This window comes from Pelobates fuscus, chromosome 4 (genome assembly GCF_036172605.1).
Source record: "Pelobates fuscus isolate aPelFus1 chromosome 4, aPelFus1.pri, whole genome shotgun sequence".
In the NCBI taxonomy this organism is placed as follows: Eukaryota; Metazoa; Chordata; class Amphibia; order Anura; family Pelobatidae; genus Pelobates; species Pelobates fuscus.
Window position 1 is genome coordinate 58,671,848 of NC_086320.1, and position 16,293 is coordinate 58,688,140.

At 41.4% G+C, this 16,293-nt stretch overlaps 1 protein-coding gene across 1 annotated transcript in view; it reads right to left on the reverse strand.

Annotated features, from left to right (window-relative positions):
• LAPTM4B (lysosomal protein transmembrane 4 beta) overlaps positions 1-16,293 on the reverse strand; it is a 67,849-nt gene that overhangs the window by 17,794 nt on the left and 33,762 nt on the right. The window lies entirely within an intron of this gene.

Here is a 16,293-nt window from a genome sequence, read left to right on the forward strand (position 1 = left end):
TCAACAACGCAAGGAATAAAGTATAGGGGGAGAGGCTGCTTTGTAGAATTCAAAGTAAAACAAAGGAGGCAGGATTATGAGGCAGAACAAACATTACAGCTAATTATTTTGTACAAAAACTATAAAATGCGTACAAATTGTGTTTGTGCCTTGAGCGCCTCTTTCACTCAGACAAATTCCGGTGCATTGAATCTTTCATTCTAAAGATAGCAAAATAATAATAATAACAAAAATTATTTAACCAAGGAAAGGTACATTCAGATTACTCTGGTTTCCAAGTACGTCCTGGGCATGTTACTTTTGCCCAACATCCAAGGGATGTTACTAGAATAAGTCTACAGTTAGTCTATTCCTCTAACTTTCTCTTTTAGCTTCCTTTCTTGTATCTCAATTATTTTACACTCTGTGTCTCTCTGATTTACTAAAGGAGATTGTTCTTGGAGAACTCTTTTAGTCTTCCGTGAAGTCATAGCAAAACGCAACACATTACCAGATATTGGTTATACTTTATTGAACACAGATGGGGTTTTGACTCTTGTATTCAAGGATTCGAACAAGCAATTAAACACAATCTTGTGTTTGGGGCCCTCGTGGAATTAAATGAGATATATTTTGGAAACCATCCTACATTTCCATAGAGAGCCAATTAATGTAGAACGGTCATGAAAATGCTGATTTCCTAATGTAAACATAGAATACATTTTACATGTATATATACACACACACTAGTAAACCTGCATAAAGGGTTTTCACTTACTCAGATGTATCAATAGTTACGGATGAATACTTATTTTATTGAGTCAAATGCACAACTCCACCCACAGAGAAATCAAAAACAAAACAAAAACAAAAATAACACATGCAGTTTGATATTAATAAAGTACATAACATTAACAGGGTTATTCACTAAAGTAAGAATTTCAAATGAATTCAAAGTAAATTTCAGATTTAAGGTCAAAATAGCTGGAAGGAAACATTTATCTAAGTCGGCTATACTTCTATTTTCGCTGCTCTGGTTTTAAATGTAAAATTCATTTTGGATTCTCTTCAGTAAATAACCCCTAAACTAAATCGATTTTTACTCTGAAGATTGAAGATGTCAGGAAGAAAACATCATATTTCAAGGGGCACTCTTGCCCGCAGTAGTGGTCTAAGTGTAAGGACATTACAGCACCTTAGTTCAAAATTGACATAGTACCGCTATGAAGACAGGATTATCACATACAATCGGAGCAAGGTCTCTATTAGTAATACATAAGGTGCACCTATGATGAATTACCTCACTCCCAAACACTGCTATAAATTCCTATGGCCGTGTGTCAGAGTTAAGCTTTAGAATATAGACACATGCAATTGCACAAACACAGATACATACACTTATAAACATGGAATGCCTACATCTACACCCACACACAGACAGGTTAATACAAATGCCCAAACGCAGATACCTATACCCACATACAACTACACAGAGACAGATACACCGCTTCATACACAACATGTCTACAGGCCTTGGAAATTGGTGGTCATTTATTCATTCAGCCACTGTTGCCCACCAGACATAAACTACCCTGGCTTCTCGGGGGCGGGGGAATTTGTCCTGGTGCTTTCCCCTCCCCCTCGGATCTGCCACTGATTGGAACCCGTAACTGGAGGCACGGAAATCCCAGGAGGTAATAGTACCAACTATCTCCATGTTAGTGCTGATGAAAAGGAAATATTGATAGCAACAATATATGTGTCCAAACTGAGTCCAGTGGAGGCATGAAAACTGGCAGCATGTATGTGTTAGATAAATCCGAGCAATTTGCATTGAGCTAGTTATGCTATAAGGATACAAACAGGTTAATGTGCAGAGCAATACATTAATCAGCCAATCTTGGCTGCCTCTGATGCAGTTAAGGTCCTGGTTCCATAAGACTGAAAAGTATTAAACTTCAAAAAGAAACTCTGCACTCAGCAAAGTTTGGTTCAATGATGGTCTGTTCAGTCATCACAAAGAGGCAACAGTTTAGACATACCTGGAAAAAACACCCACTACTATGGTGACTTGAGGAAGACACCAAGTGTGTTGAAACGTTGACTTTTTGTGACTGAATAAACCTCTGTTGCACCAAATTTTGCACAGTCTTGAGTTTCTTTTTTCAATTTTCTGCTATAAGGGTAATCAGGATTCACAATCCAGCTCTGCTTCACTCCCACCCTTTGTGATTGCCATCTCCTGTCCTGTTGTGTTTTTTTATACCCCACCTCCTATAGACTGTAAGCCCGTTTGAGCAGGGTCCTCTTCAACCTATCATTCCTGTAAGTTTTTTGTAATTGTCTTATTTATTGTTAAACCTCCCCCATTTTATAATATTGTAAAGCGCTACGGAATCTGTTGGCTCTATATAAATACCAATAATAATAATTCAAACTTCTGCACTACTATTTAGGACAAAAATATACTGCAAGCTTTGAGGATCCATGTCACTTCCCTATGAGTGAATTTCTGATTGTTTGGACTGAATGTTTACTTGAAAATGGCTCGTGGGTGAATGAAAATTGTGAGCCCTGCGGGTAATCAGTTTAAGCCAAAGATATTTTAGAAAAATTATAACTGCGGTGCTGCAATTGTCTCTACTTAAAAAGATAAGATTTTAATTAATCTTAAAATGTACTGATATTTTCCATAATCCAGATTTTTTTCAAATACTGCACATCAAAAATCGATTTGATTTAAAGGAAAACACAAAGCTGAGTTTTCCGATTTTTTTTCCTCCTTTATTGGTCAGAACAGTGTGTAGGCAGTATGTTCTTGAGCAAAAAAAAAAAAAATAACTGCTAGAAGATTCTTGTTCAAGTTATATTTCTCTAGTGCTGGTATATATCATGCTAGACATATGAAATTAGAGGGAGCCAAAACACACAGCAGCTGCGCTGAATCAAGAAAAATGCCAAAATTAGTGTATCAGCATGCACTGGTAGTCGAATATAAAGATTAAAGTCAATTTATAGGGAAAACACTGGATTCCAGAATGTAACTGCTGGTAACACATCACTTACCTTTGAAGCCTGTTATAATGAGTCCAAAATGTCTTTCGGTCTAATATTAGTAATAAAGCACTCATAATGATAAGGACAATAAGTTCAAACTATCTGATACAGTGTGAGAAGGTCAGACCATGTTTTAAAGGAATATTGCACGGAATAGCAGACGTTATGAGAGTACATGAAGTCACTTGTTCCAAGTTTCTGATTTTCTACTTTAACAAGTAGTAGACATCATACTAATGTTTCACTGATATTCAACTTTTTAAATAAACAGGGGGGGGGGGGGGAGGGATGCTGTATATTTTTCAAAAACAAGGGCAGATATGCCAGATTTCATTATATCTACGAGGTAAGGCATTACAACCAGTTAGACATGCAGACTCTACCAAAGTTTACATTTTTTTGTTTAGAAATAAAACGAAGTAGATGTTACTGTGTTTACCAAAAACACAAGTTCTAAATCCAAAATATATAAACAATCGGGAAATTCTCAGTACTTTGTCCTACATGACAGCTGCAGAAATGGATAGAAAGCAAATTTGTTTTCTACAATGCTCTCCTCTGGGTGTCTTTCAAAAACTTCTCTTTGGCCCCATAATTAAGCACAACATCACACATCAATACCAAGAAAGCTGCAAGATAGAAGAATTAAAGCTCCTTTGTGAATTTATAAGAGATACATTTGTCAACATTGCAATTTACAATCACCCCAGATGACCTGACTTGCCTTAATTGTAACCCACAGATCCAAACTCAGGGAACAGAAAGTACTGTAGAGACACTCACAGCTCTGCTTTGACCATTCTTCATTCATTGAGAGGCAGGTGGGGGTGTGAATCAAAGTTATCAGACATGTCACGATTTCCTCTCTAATGTACTACAGTCTCGTGCTATGTCAGTTTGCACCTAAGTGGGCTTGACTGAAAATATTTTTTTAAGGGGTGCCCTCGAAGGCACATTAGGGTACTTCTTAGAGACCCAATACTAGTCCTTTGTTCACTCCTCCCTCCCCTTGTCTACCCGGTACCTGCTGTTTGCAGTTATTTATTTGAGGTTATTTATTTGTTTCGACCTCTAATTTTCCCTGTTTTAATGGTAGCTAGTATGTATTTTGGATCAGCTATCACTGGATTTTAATATCAATATACTTATTAAAAGTCAATTTTTAATTTATTTTGTTTTATTTCTGGGTTTCTCCTCTCTCTTTGGAGGGCATCCTCTGAGTCTCCCCTTGATTCTTCATTGTCACTTATTCTATTTCATAGGGGATACCCCCCATGGTTATGAGCAACCCAACATACTCTACCTGCTCTCATTATTTAAACTGTATTTGTTTTTTTGAACGTGTGCCGTATAATGTACTGATAATTTTACAAATTAATTATATTTAAATAGGCAAATATCAGTGCAAAATTAGTATTAGGAGCACACGTTCAAAGAAAAGAGGTTCTTTGACATTAGGGGAACTTTGCTTGAAAAATAATGTACTCGGTATTGGGAAACTCAGAAAAAAGCTGAAAAACACTGCTATAGACAAACTACAAAATGGCAAACCTACAATTTAAAAATATGTCTTTCGTTTTGTCTGCACGGTTTCCTTTATAAGTTAGCAAGCTAAGCAGAATATTCCTGGTAGACTTATTTTAATAGTGTTTTACAACGAGCCAGTTCTCATTCACAACAAGAAAATGAGGAACAGCCAAAAATATCCCATTACACTCACAGAAAATATATACCGGTATATGTATATCTGTTGGAAATGTAAGAGGGGTTTTTTTCTTGCCAAACAGAGTCAAAGATAATCAGAGATTTGAGAGTACCACAATTCTATTAAAATTGTGGCTACACGATCAGACAGGCACATAACTGTTGTTGGAAAAATGTTTCCCTTTAGGTCATTCAGAGAACTTTATAATGATAGAATAAATCATCATTATACAAGTCTGCATAAATACCTTCCTGGACATTTCCAGGTTAGTATAAACGCATATCTACATTTCTTGTTGGCTAAAGCATAAAATATAAACAAAAGTTAGCATGCCTCGAAATGAAAGCTGCCATTTAATTGTATTATTATTTTAAATAAAAGATTATATATAATATATACTTTGTGTATTTTTGTAACAGGTACATGTAAGTAAATAACTATTTGCAATATATCTCCATGCTTACTCTTGGAGCGCCCATCTTTAAATTATCTTTGGTCACCAACCGTGCATCATCTATGGTCAAGTTTCTGATCAACAAGGACTTAAATATGGCCACCCCTATGTACCATTTGTAGACCAGAAGATGCACAGGAAGTAGGAATTTACTTACACGATACCCTGTATTATTTGTATGCGCTCTATGCTGCTAGATATATTTATATTTAAAAAAAAAAAGTGGATAAATCTATTACATTCATTTTCTTTCTATATAAAGATACTTCCACTCCACCAGGGACAATCAGTCAATACTACAAAAAAATAAAATTCTCCATCATTTACACCGTCGGAGATACTAAAAAATACACAGGGACACTAAACTTTAGGATCCTGAGTGTATTTGTATTGAGCATAATACACTAAAACTTTACATTATTGTATTGCAGTACAGAATGCAATATTTCAACCTTTCTTCTACAACAAGGAACGTATGAAAAGCACAGTGGGGATTACGAGCAATGCTGTAGGCTATTACTTAAAAAAAGAGACATTCATTATAACAATGCTATATTTATAAATCTGAACGTCAATACAGAGTGTGGTACGCTGTGCATTCCCCATCATCATTTACGTTAATAATACTTGTAAATGCCCTGTCAATGAACATGTGTGGAAGATGCAGTAAGTATAAAATGACCCTCAAAGTACTGCGTTACTATTGTTTGCATCATAAATGCTTGCAGTATTCACATCTGCCTTAAAAAGGTATCAGGGGAAGCACATTGTGTGATAATTGCTGGCAGACTGCGATAAATCAATTCAAGAATTGTGAAGATGATACGAAAAATGTAGCATAATATCATGATATGGAAAGAATTTATGTCTTGAAGTAGTTAAGCTACTTTGAAGTATATTGGTTTGATATATTTAAGTAGGAATTCATGGGGGAAATAAAATAGCAGTGTAGATTGAAAGACCAATTGCTACCTCCTCTTCCAGTATGGTGGAATACAATAGTTGGAGAAGGAAGGAGCACGGCATTCCAGTCTCCAAAACATGTGCAATATACAATACAATTCCAAGCATTTTGGTACACACATAGGGGTAGAATTACCAAGCTATTCTGGGGGAATGAGCTAGACAATGAGCAATAGGCATGGTAACCAAAATAACGGCTCTTAAAATTTTGCACCAAAACCAGCACCTGTTTTGCTTTGATAAATTTCCCCCCTAAGTATTGTATCTTGAATCTGCATCCCCTGGGAATGGCATCTCTGCACACATAAGGTTAGTCAGTAAAGTGAGAACTGCTGAGATTCAAAGTAAATTTCTAAATTGAATTGAAATTTAATAGAAAAATTCTTGAGGTCAGCTATGTTTTCAGTTTGTCAATTTGGGCATTAAAAATTAAACTAATTTTGAATTCCTGGAATTTCTCACTTTAATCATCCATGGGCAGCAAAGATGCACTAAAAAAAAAATATAAACTGCTTAAAGACTACTATACACACCCAGACCACTTCACCTCGCCTAAGTGATCTGTGTGCAGTGGTCCTGCCATTTTGGTCCTGCAATCTAAAACATTGCTGTTTTGTAGATATGGCTATGCTTACATTGCAGAGCTAAACAGAACTTTTAATTGCTGTCTACATTGAAAGCGACTAGTGGGTGCTTCCACTTCTACAACCGAGTCAGACTCGATTCTGTGACGTTCAACGTCCTCGTGCAATGCATCAGTACATCTAATGTCCTCTGAAGCTTATGATAGGGAAGCACTAGATTCAATGCTTCTCAATGAGAAGCATTTGATTAGAGAAGGGCAACACCTACCACACATGTGCTTCACATCCATGAGAAGCATTGGATTGGACGAGAAGACGACACAGGAGGCTGAGCATGTCGTTGGAGGTGAAAGTATTGGTGCAGGATACAAGGTGAGTAGAACATTAAAGTGTTAGTAGTGATGTCCCGAACGTTTCGCTGGCGAATAGTTCCTGGCGAATATAGCGTGTTCGCGTTCGCTGCGGACGGCGAACATATGCGATGTTCGGTCCGCCCCCTATTCGTCATCATGGAGTAAATTTTGACCCTGTACCTCACAGTCAGCAGACACATTCCAGCCAATCAGCAGCAGACCCTCCCTCCCAGACCCTCCCACCTCCTAGACAGCATACAATTTAGATAAATTATGAAGCTCCATTCTTTTTTTTTTTTTTTTTTTTAGACAGAAGTGTGTTATATTTGAGCATGCTAGGCTGAACGTGCATATATCATGGCTAGTTGCACTGAGGGTATGAGTATATAGCAGTACATTGTTGTGAAAGATGGCTGTCATGTTTAGGGTGTAGCTTGCACGTCAGAGGCGGCTCTCTAATTAGGCGGTTTAGGCGGCCGCGCTGGCTGGGGCCTCGCGGCCGCCTAAACCGCCTGTGGGTAGACTGTGTCAGGTCCTCGGTCACTGACCGAGGACCTGACACCAGGAGGGGGCCCAGCGGCTTGCCCGGTATGCTGCCGGGTGCGAGGCCCCTCCTGGCTGCCCGGCCAGCCACAGCAGACACCGGTCTGCAGCTCCGCAGTGAGCAGAGCTGCAGACCATGTGTCTCGCGAAAACCGGCCAATCAGAGCGTTGCTGCGGGTTCACGCGGCAACGCTCTGATGGTCCCGCAAGATTACATGGTCTGCAGCTCTGCGGACCTGCAGACCGGGAGCAGTGGCCACCGGACCAACAGGGAGCCCACTGGACCACCATCACCCTCCCTACCACCCTCAGCCAGCCACCCCACCCTCCCCACCACCCTCAGCCTCACCACCCTCACCACCCTCAGCCTCACCACCCTCAGCACCCTACAACCCTCAGCCTCAGCAGCCCCCCCAACCCTCAGCCTCAGCACCCCCTAACCCTCAGCCTCAGCACCCCCCACCACCCTCAGCCTCAGCACCCCCCACCACCCTCAGCCTCAGCACCCCCACCAGCCTCAGCCTCAGCACCCCCCACCACCCTCAGCACCCCCCACCACCCTCAGCCTCACCACCCCCACCACCCTCAGCCTCACCACCCTCCCCACCACCCTCAGACTCACCCCCTCACCACCCTCAGCCTCACCACCCACCTGCCTCAGAACCCCCCACCACCCTCAGCACCCCCCACCACCCTCAGCCTCACCACCCACCTGCCTCAGAACCCCCCACCACCCTCAGCACCCCCCACCACCCTAAGCACCCCCCACCACCCTAAGCCTCAGCACCCTCAGCCTCACCACCACCCACCACCCTCAGCCTCACCACCCCCACCACCCTCAGCATCACCCTCCCTCACCACCCTCAGCATCACCACCCTCACCATCACCCCCCCACCCCAACCACCCGCAGCATCACCCCCTCACCATCCTCAGTATCACCCCCCACCCCCCTCAGCCTCACCCCTCACCACCCTGAGCCTCACCCCTCACCCCCCTCCTTCTCACATCACCCCCCCTTCTCACATCACATCACCCCCCCTTCTCAAATCACATCACCCCCCCCTTCTCAAATCACATCAATCCCCCTCACTCTCACATCAATCCCCCCTCACTCTCACATCAACCCCCCCTCACTCTCACATCAACCCCCCCTCACTCTCACATCAACCCCCCCTCACTCTCACATCAACCCCCCTCCTTCTCACATCACCGCCCTCCTTCTCACATCACCCCCGCTCACTCTCACCATCACCCCGCTCTCCCTCTCACCATCACCCCCCTTTCCCTCTCACCATCACCCCCCTTTCCCTCTCACCATCACCCCCCTTTCCCTCTCACCATCACCCCCCTTTCCCTCTCACCATCACCCCCCTTTCCCTCTCACCATCACCCCCCTCACACCATCACCGGCCATACACACAACACACTTCAGTCTCAGACAAAAACGCAAACATGCTCACAGAGACATACATTCTCACACACAAGGATACTCTCTGTCAGACACACTCTCAGGCACATACACAGGTAAACTGTGCATCAATGTGTATATGTGACACTTTTTTGTTAGTGGGGCATCATGTTTGAGTTTCGCCTAAGGCCTCATAAAGTCTAGAGCCGCCTCTGTTGCATGTTATCAACTGTGTATTTATATCAGCAGCTCCACCACTAGTTATAAATCAAATGTGAGTCGCCCCATGAGATGAGACTAGTGAATAACATAATACATGAACGGTTAAGGTAAAGGCATGTAAGGAACTACGACAATAAACTCTTTAGGAGGTGAAATAATGACATGTTTAAACGCTTGCTACTTTACGATTAGTTAATGTGCAGAGAGCAGTTCATGTGATCAAAGGCATGGTGTGGAGGATCGGCTATAGTGGGACATGCTTGGCAGGCTGCTGTTTACTGCTTGTGCTCATCCGATCCCTTCTGGGCGCCAGGTGCAGACCCTGGGAGTCCCTGATAACTGGAACAACAAAGGCAAGTCTCTGGCTGAGTGCCGGGTTCGCGGCTTGAGGTGGTGGAAGCTTGTTTTGTCGGATCTGTCCCGGTGGTGCTTCACGTCCGGTGCGGGATTGTGGTGGCTTAAGGTGGAGGCGAGTGCTTGACGTGGGGCAGGCTCTGCATTTCTGTTTGTGCCTCCGGTCCAGTCTTCAACACCTTTTGCGTTGGCGGATTTTAATGGGGACTGCTTCGCTTAGCTGTGGTGGAGCTTGTTGGGGCTGTGGTGGAGCTTGTTGGGGCTTCCTGCTTGTTATTTGCTTCCAAAATTGATTAAAGTCTGTCCAGCTTAGACTCAATATCCTGCCATGCTTTGCTGGTACCAGGAGGACACGCGGCTGCCGCCATATTGGGAGAGTCGCAGATGAGTATGTCAGCCTGGGCGGCTGTGCTCTGTGCGTCCATTAGCTCCAGACAGCCTCACAGGGGTGGACCGGGATAACCCCCACCGGTCCGAGGGGGGGGTAATGGAGCTCTTCCCGGGAAGTAGCTGCTCCTGGGCATCCCAGGATCGGGAGATCGGCCGCCTCTCCCGTCCGGTGAGCACCAGGCCACACTTGCCATGCGGAGGTAAGTAAGACTCTGTCGAGTTGCTGACCGCTATTAAGCATGTCGGGTCGGTCAGTTAGGAGCAACATTGCTGGGTCATCCCCTTCTGGGGTGAAATTCGCTTGTTGATAGCTGCTTAAAGTGAGATATTGAGGGAGCTCACACGAAGTGCGTCATTCCTCAATGACAGCTAGGCCCCGCCCCCCGGAAGCTGCATTCTTAGTGAGAGGAGGGACAGTGTAGCTGCTGCTGATTTAATAGGGAAATCGATAGCTAGGCTAGTGTATTCAGTGTCCACTACAGTCCTGAAGGACTCATCTGATCTCTGCTGTAAGGACAGCACCCCAAAAAGCCCTTTTTAGGGCTGGAACATCAGTCTGCTTTTTTTTTTTTTTTCTCCTGTGTAATCTAATTGCAGTTGCCTGCCTGCCAGCGTGTGTGTCAGGCGCACAGCGTATACTGTGCCCACTTGCCCAGTGCCACCACTCATATCTGGTGTCACAATAGCTTGCATTTAAAAAAAAAAAAAATAATAACTTTTTTGACTGTAATATAATAGCAGTCAGTTTCCTTCACACGTGTGCGTTTCAGGGCCTGCCAGGGCACAGTGTCACACCAGTGCAACTCATATCTGGTGTAACAGTAGTGTACATTTAAAAAAAAAAAATACAGGGGGCTTGTTGTCACCTTTCGGGGACCCTTGGTGTTGTACGTGGCTGGGTGGAGGAAGAGACCTTCAATGACATCAGTGAGGACAAGGAACGGGACATAGCTAGCTTGGTATCCAACCTTGTGCAAATGGGGAGTTTGCAGTTGTGCAAATGGACTGTTTGTGGTTGTTTGCGGTGCGTTAAATGGGGAGTTTGGTCTGTCACTGTGAAGCGGGCGTAACCCTTACCTGATCGATACAACATCATACCCGATGTTTTAAAGCATGTTTTTCCAAACAATTTAGGAATGTTAGGTGATTTATGCCCTTTATGGATTAAAACCAGACTCTGCATCAACTATGTAATTGTGGCCAGAAAGAGTCCCTGTGGGTTTTAAAATTTGCCTGCCTATTGAAGTCTATGGCGGTTCACCCGGTTGCGGAAGTTCGCGTTCGCTGTTTGCGAACGGAAAATGTTATGTTCGCGACATCACTAAGTGTTAGGAATATTTGTTTGCATTCCAAACTCTATAAATGATCTGCAATGGTAACTTATCTACACAATGCCACAGTGTCTAGATTAACTTTTATTTCTCTGTAAAGGAAACAATATGTAATGTTTACCACAATAGATGCACTTCAAAGCATGCTTTGCTCCTTAATTGCAGGTGTTCTGATCCAGACACAGTGCTTTTTCAAGGTTAAGGATCTTTTGAAATGTATGCACAAATTTCCTGGGCATAAAGCAGTCATTCCACAACAGACATCATTTTGCATAATCATTTGCAATAAGCTAAAAGCTAAGTGTGCAGTTTTCCCCATTGTGCTCACTCTTCGTTGTGATAAATAGCTTCCTTCACATAGTAATATCACGCCAGTCTCATAAAATGTATCTTTACTGAGCCATTAAGTGATTAGCTGGCCTAATCTTGCTCTATGGCAACATCCATTAATTACTCCTACGTTGTCAGTTATTAATTAGAAGCCAACAACAATTACATGTGATGAACAATCAAATCTCCCCGTTTAATATTTTTTCCAGAAATGAACCGCAATAAAACATTATTAATTTAGGCAATAATATCTTTGTAATAAGAATTTTGTTATGCTTAATTTTTTTTTTTTTTTTTATCATTTATGAATTATCTGGTCTCCTGAAATAAAACATAATTATGCCAGGATAATATGGGTCAAGACCAAGTATTCCTGCAGTGGTGTGAAATTCCTATCTCCTGACACCCGAAAACATGTAGTCCCGGCGCTGGACTAGATTTTTTTGAGCTTTTAGACCTGTGCAGGCGAGTCTGGACTTCTGTCTGGTGTAGACGACAGTAATTGCTCCCTTTTGGTCTGGTGATCACTAGTGAGTCAATGTGCAGGTTGTGAATCCCAGAATCTGAACTCTGACTCTCTGAGTGCCAGGACGACAAGTAAACAATTACTATGGTTTGCACCTGCCATTACACACAGCAAATACACGTTGTAGAAAGACAGCACTCACCACATCCACACACACTAGAGACAGCCAGCACACACCACACACACAGTGCACACAGCCAGCACACATCATACCTACACATTACAAACAGCCAGCACAAACCACATCTACACACAAAAGAGAGTAAACGCACACACAGACAATGAAGGAAAAATTTATTTGATCCCCTGCTGATTTTGAACGTTTGATTTTGACCAAAAAAAATAATCCAGAAAAACGCATGTCAAAAAAGTTATACCGAGGGAGACTAACAGGTATTTTGTGTTTCTTCCATTTGCGAATAATCACACCAACTGTTGTCACCTTCTCACCAAGCTGCTTGGCAATGGTCTTGTAGCCCATTCCAGACTTGTGTAGGTCTACAATCTTGTCCCTAACAATACTTATTTCACTCATTGACATGCAAATTAATTTATAACTTTTTTGACATGCGTTTTTCTGAATTTTTTTTGTTTTGTTTTTCTGTCTCTCACTGTTAAAATACACCTACCATTAAAATTATAGACTGATCATTTCTTTGTCAGTGGACAAACGTTCAAAATCAGCAGGGGATCAAATACTTTTTCCCCTTATTGTATAAACCACAAACATTACATACAGACAACACACACATACACACTGTCTACACACTATGGTAGTTGGGCAAAGTGTGATTCATTAATCTCCAAAACCCCACACAAAATACAAATAAAAAAAATGGAGGCAGACGATTACGACTATGGGCGAATTAGAGCTTTTTTCCATATGATCTTTTTTCCCCTCAGTATATCCGTTTAGATATACATCCAGTGTTCTCAGCAGGCGCCCCAATCTAAAATTATTTTGTGTGCCAGGACAAGTAGATTGTCATTATGGACAAACATACTGGGCTACCATCATTTAGAAACATAGAAACATAGAAACATAGAATGTGACGGCAGATAAGAACCATTCGGCCCATCTAGTCTGCCCAGTTTTCTAAATACTTTCATTAGTCCCTGGCCTTATCTTATAGTTAGGATAGCCTTATGCCTATCCCACGCATGCTTAAACTCCTTTACTGTGTTAACCTCTACCACTTCAGCTGGAAGGCTATTCCATGCATCCACTACCCTCTCAGTAAAGTAATACTTCCTGATATTATTTTTAAACCTTTGTCCCTCTAATTTAAGACTATGTCCTCTTGTTGTGGTAGTTTTTCTTCTTTTAAATATAGTCTCCTCCTTTACTGTGTTGATTCCCTTTATGTATTTAAATGTTTCTATCATATCCCCCCTGTCTCGTCTTTCCTCCATGCTATACATGTTAAGATCCTTTAACCTTTCCTGGTAAGTTTTATCCTGCAATCCATGAACCAGTTTAGTAGCCCTTCTTTGAACTCTCTCTAAGGTATCAATATCCTTCTGAAGATAGGGTCTCCAGTACTGTGTACAGTACTCCAAGTGAGGTCTCACCAGTGTTCTGTACAATGGCATGATCACTACCCTCTTTCTACTGCTAATACCTCTCCCTATACAACCAAGCATTCTGCTAGCATTTCCTGCTGCTCTATTACATTGTCTGCCTACCTTTAAGTCATCAGAAATAATCACCCCTAAATCCCTTTCCTCAGATGTTGAGGTTAGGACTCTATCAAATATTCTGTACTCTGCCCTTGGGTTTTTACGTCCAAGATGCATTATCTTGCACTTATCCACATTAAATGTCAGTTGCCACAACTCTGACCATTTTTCTAGTTTACCTAAATCATTTTCCATTTGGCTTATCCCTCCTGGAACATCAACCCTGTTACATATCTTAGTATCATCCGCAAAAAGACACACCTTACCATCAAGACCTTCTGCAATATCACTAAGAAAAATATTAAAGAGAATGGGTCCAAGTACAGATCCCTGAGGTACCCCACTGGTGACAAGCCCAAGCTTCGAATATACTCCATTGACTACAACCCTCTGTTGCCTGTCACTCAGCCACTGCCTTACCCATACAACAATATTGGAATCCAAACTCAAAGATTGTAGTTTGTTGATAAGCCTTCTATGTGCAACAGTGTCAAAAGCCTTACTGAAATCGAGGTAAGCAATGTCTACTGCACCACCCTGATCTATAATTTTAGTTACCCAATCAAAAAAAACAATAAGATTAGTTTGGCATGATCTCCCTGAAGTAAACCCATGTTGTCTCTGATCTTGAAATCCATGTGTTTTTAGATGTTCAACAATCCTATCCTTTAACATGGTTTCCATCACTTTCCCCACTACTGAAGTTAGGCTTACTGGCCTATAGTTGCCCGACTCCTCCCTATTACCTTTCTTGTGAATGGGCACAACATTCGCTAACTTCCAATCTTCTGGGACTACTCCTGTTATCAATGATTGGTTAAATAAATCTGTTAATGGTTTTGCTAGTACACCACTAAGCTCTTTTAATAGCTTTGGGTGTATTCCATCAGGTCCCATTGACTTATTTGTCTTTACTTTTGACAGTTTAAATAGAACCTCTTCCTCTGTAAACTCACGTGTAATAAATGACTCATTTATCCTTTTTCTTAACTGAGGTCCCTTTCCTTCATTTTCATCTGTAAATACCGAACAAAAATATTCATTGAGGCAGTCAGCTAGACCTTTATCCTCATCTACATACCTTCCTTCTTTTGTTTTTAATCTAACTAATCCTTGTTTTACTTTTCTTTTCTCATTTATGTATCTAAAAAAGGTTTTGTCCCCCTTTTTTACTGACTGTGCTATTTTCTCTTCTGTGTGTGATTTGGAAGCTCTTATAACTTGCTTAGCCTCTTTCTGCCTAATCTTATAGGTCATTCTGTCTTCCTCACTCTGGGTTTTTTTATAATTACTAAATGCTAACTTTTAGTTTTTTACTATTTTGGCTACATCTGTGGAGTACCACAGTGGTTTCTTGAATTTTTTGCTTTTACTGACAAGCCTAATGCAATTTTCTGTTGCCTTCAGTAGTGCAACTTTTAAATAATCCCATTTCTTTTGGACTCCATTTAAATTGCTCCAGTCTGATAATGACTCCTTTACACATATTCTAATTTTGGAAAAGTCTGTTTTTCTAAAGTCTAAAACTTTTGTTTTTGTGTGGTGTGACTCAGTCACTGTTCTTATATTAAACCACACTGACTGATGATCACTGGATCCTAAACTTTCACCTACAGTAATATCTGATACCAAATCTCCATTTGTTAACACTAAATCTAGTATGGCCTCTTTACGAGTTGGCTCCTCAACGACTTGTTTTAGAGACAATCCCAGTAGGGAGTTTAGAATATGTGTGCTCCTGGCACAAGCAGCTATTTTTGTTTTCCAATTTACATCAGGAAGATTAAAGTCACCCATGATGATAACTTAGGTCTCAATTTAATAAGCTTTTGTAATGATTCCATGAAATCCCAAAACATTTCCAAATGATGTAGCTATAATATTTCCCATATAATGTAATGGTGACTTTTGTATATAATCTAGAAATTTTGTAAACTGTATTGAAACATTTGGAAAGCCTATTAAATTTAGGCTTTTATTTCCATACCCCTTACGTTGTACAATTGCATTGATGTATATCATGTAGGTCTCCCTCGTGCTGCCAAGCAGCTCTGATTCATAAAGGCATAGACTCCACAAGACCTCTGGACATGTCCTATGGTATCTGACACCAAGACATTAGCAGCAGATCCTTTAAGCAATTCAAGTTGTGTGGTGGAGCCTCCATTGATCGGATTTGTTGTTCCAGCACATCCCACAGATGCTCAATTAATAAGATTAAGATCTGGGGAATTTGGAAACAGAGGAAACCCCATAAAGGGCAGGGGTTCCTAAACACCCTGGTTGTAATGCAGTAATATAACTAACACAGGACCAGGGTAAGTCCAGTCCGCTCGATGCACTGTAGTGGTTGTGTTGGTTAAAGTGTTTCTTCAACTAAAAGGAGGAAAAACGTAGTGAAACAATTTTGGAA